Source organism: Lycium ferocissimum, chromosome 3 (assembly GCF_029784015.1).
Source record: "Lycium ferocissimum isolate CSIRO_LF1 chromosome 3, AGI_CSIRO_Lferr_CH_V1, whole genome shotgun sequence".
NCBI lineage: Eukaryota > Viridiplantae > Streptophyta > Magnoliopsida > Solanales > Solanaceae > Lycium > Lycium ferocissimum.
In genome coordinates this window covers 30,180,460-30,184,347 of record NC_081344.1, presented here as the reverse complement: position 1 = coordinate 30,184,347, position 3,888 = coordinate 30,180,460, and the positions used below count along the sequence as shown (strand labels likewise).

The following is a 3,888-nucleotide window of genomic DNA, read 5'->3' as shown; positions in this document are numbered from 1 at the left end:
CTCTATTTGTTCCCTTAAGTCAGACAGAAAATAAATAACACAAGATAGTTACGTGGAAACCTCCTTGCTCAAGAGAGTAAAACCACGACCCGCTGCAGTAGGATTTTGATCAAACTTCACTATAAACGAGCAAAATTCAGATTACAAAATATTGTAGCCTAGGAATTAAACTCCTAATCCTTCCCCTTTAATTACAATAAATCTATTGCAAGACCTTTACAATAACTCTATTGCAAAGACACACCTTGACTAACTCTATCCAGGTGAACAACTCAGAATAGTCGATAAACTGTCCTACTATGACACTTCTTGAAAGCAGCGTAGGAATACAAGATAAAGAACAAATGACAATGAATCAACAAACCAAAAGACTTAAGACATCTTCAGTGATTGGGAACTGCTTTTGTTTGTTGCAACTTTGTTCTTAAGAGCACTTTGAGAGGCAGGGGCTTGCACTTGAGATATGAGATATTTTCAGATTTGCAAGTGTTAGGTTTTCACTTGTAACATGTTGTTTATATAGGGGGAGCAAGTGGGTTGATATGAAAGTGTCATTTCATTTTGTTTTGGCCACTAGCAACCAACCGTGCTGCCTCTTTGCCGCACTGCGCCGATCGATAAATGTCGCAGACTTTATAGCTGTAGAGTTGACCTGTAACGTCTAGAACCTGATTCCATCTGGTTGCTGTAAAAACATATCTGGTTCCTCAAATTAGTTTGTCAAATCATCAAAACACAAAATAGCATAACTTATCAATAGCAATATATTCTCATTAATAACAATTCATTATCTAGTGATAGAACATCAGAAAGTACAAATTAATAAGTAAAACTCAATCGAGAATATCTTATTATTACATTGACATTAGATTCCTAGTGTTATTACATCAATAGGGTGAAGCAAACTCAAGTATCTCTTGTGCACTTTCAAATGCATCCATCGTTTGTTTTTCTAGTTGTACAAATGCTTCAATTCCACCCTTTGATTTGAAATTATCTATCAGAAAAATGATATTTTTAATATAATCTAGACGGGGAAACATTAATCTTTTAGGACTGCCCAACCAAAGTCTATGTCCTTTGCTGGTAGTTTACTGACAGAACTTAATACATATAGGTCAAGTTGGTCAATTTGATTGAACATACTGGCTGCCTTTCCAACTGATTCAATTCTAGTTTGGAGTAAAATTTCTCTTGTAACATTCTTATATGCACTTGAAATTCTTTCTTTTTCCTTCTTGAATTCAACAACCAATCTTTGCAACTCCATCTCTGGTCCCATTTTAGATACAAATAAATGCAATGGAACAACAGTATTTCCAATGTAGTTTTGAGTAATTACCTTAGTATGTCGACGTATATCCGTTGTTAGAAAAAGTAAAGATGGTTTGCTTGAATTAGCAGCTCCAGGTTTTAATACAAGTGAAAAAATAGCTTCAATTGAGGTGGGGGTTGCCAATTTCGTTAAATTATCTATATTAGTACTCGAAATTTTATCCTGTAAGCATTTATTTTTGATGCACCAAAGATGAATCTTTTTGATACGAATTGGCCTTCCGATTCTAGGGCTTTGATTTCTTTTATGGATGGACAATCGTCTATAGGAGGGAAGAGAGACGCTCCAATGAATTGTGGACATAATCACGAGATAACGATGCCCAATCCTTAACAAAGTTGATCAAACTCGATGCATCGACCAATGTGTGTGACATGCATATACTCACAACAATTCCTCCACAGTTAAAGTGATTAATTTGGATCGAAGTCAAGGGATTTTTGTCACTGATCTGAAAAGGCAAACCTTTTGGAAATATTAAATGGTCAAAATCAGTATGAGGGCAATCGAGAAATTGTGACTTTGGACAATCAAATTTAACTTGTTGAAGCTTGACTCCCTGATCGTTGCAGAAAATATGCGTGTCATCGAGTAGAATCCCAGCAAATGGATAATATGATATTAAAACTTTTGCAAGAGAGTTCTCAAGAAGTTGGGATACATGATTCTTTGTGATCGAACTCAAGATGTCTGGTTTTGGGAAAAAGAAGGCCATTGGTGCATATCTACCATCACTAATTTGATCCAAAAATGAAAGCTTGTGAGTTTTCCCAAAATATGGTGTTGGATACATAGGCTTAATCATTTTTTCTCCATTAAAGTTGCTCGTGGTGCTGCTATCTTTTCCGTGCTAAATCTCCATATAATTTTCACCTGTAATATATTATATGCTTCAATTGTAATTTACTTTGATTTGTTTGAATTGAAAAACTATGACAAGTGTCAAACAATATATTGCAGTCAAATTAGATAAATCAAATGGAAACATAACGCTTCTTTCTATTACCGAATTAATTTCTGTAGAAGTGGTACTATGCACGAGAAGACAATGGGTGATCGTATTTATTGTATTCGAAAAGATCTATGTTCATTCGCTCTACTCGCAAAGCGACAAATTGAAAGAAAAAAAATGTCAGTAATTGACCTACCATATCTTTGAAAGTTCAAACAAGAAGAATAAAGGGATCACTCGAGAACTTCTTAAGCCACGTACAGTAGTGCAAAACCAGAAGAGTTATAAGTTGTTAGAAACTAATAATTCACACAAGTGATCGAATTTATTCTTGGGAAGCAATTAATATTTCTTTGTCCTTTCTTCCGGGGGCAGATTTCCCTTTCATCAACCTAAGGTCACGAGACACTGCTTCATTGATTTTTTTAAAACAAATATGTGTATTTAGGTAATAAGCAAACCAAAAATTGATAAATAAAAAAATGACACTACTTGTCACAAAATGTTTTGTTGGCTTGCTGGTGAAGTCCGTAACTTGGCGTTGAGCGACAATTGTTCAAACTCATGCTGACATAGTTTTTGTTATAAGTTTTTTGAGTAGGAATCTATTTGGATTATCTGATCGTCAATAACATATAAGCTTTAAGTGTTGAAAACATTTTTAAGTATTGGAAGAGCGGGAAAGACAAATAGTGGTTCTTGGATGAACATCCTTCACTGGAAGAACTTAATGATTATTCATATGTATATTTTGGTTACAATGTGAACTGTCATTTTCCATAAAAGATCATTTTGGTATTATTTAGTGGAACAAGAAAGACACGTCAACATAATATCAGAACAGGCAAGAGGTATTGTGTCCAAATGTTATCGCCACATAATATAGTTTCATGCGTTTGACTCGTGAAAAAAAGGGGTGAGGGTGTGTAAAATCAAAAGAAAATATGAAAAGAAATACACAACTAATAGGAAAGAATGTGAAACAAAATTTATTTAGAAAGTATATAGAGTACTGGAAATCCTTTGGGAATAGTCGCTCGAAGAAGGAGGGGTACATGCATACTTGCAGGTTTGAAAATTGAATGGGAAAAAGAAGGGTTTAGTCACTATAAGCTACCAATATTGCTAATTGCAGGCTTGTAAATTGAAAGGAAAGAAGGATTATTTATAAGTATATGCTATCAGTGCATTGTCACAAAGTCATTTGGCAAAAGATGGGCATTAAAGGGACCACAAACTAAACTCTTTGGTGCTTGACATCATTAATGGAAATTTAATTTATAGTAATATAGTACGCTTAGTCTAGTAGTAGCTGGCAAGTAGATTCTGTTGAGTGTTAATCGCATCTGACTGCGGGGTGGCAAGGGGCGGCAACCCCTTTCTATGGACGAAGCAAGAGGCCGCAATATTTAAGGAAGAGACGTAAGTTACTTGAAAAATAGCTGTTTTTTTTTTTTTTTTTTTTGTGCAGCCTATGTAAATCATAGAGCCATAAAAAATGACAAAACAAAAGGTACAAAGGAAAAAGAATCGAATCTCACTCATTTTCAGGTTAGATTTACTTAGCTTGCTCCTTGCTCGCGGAGCGCATACCAATAAA

General features: G+C 34.8%; 1 pseudogene; it reads right to left on the bottom strand.

Annotated features, from left to right (window-relative positions):
- Positions 1–887: 887 nt before the first annotated feature.
- LOC132051091 (acylsugar acyltransferase 3-like) lies at positions 888–3,349 on the bottom strand (annotated as a pseudogene).
- Between the last annotated feature and the right edge of the window lie 539 nt (positions 3,350–3,888).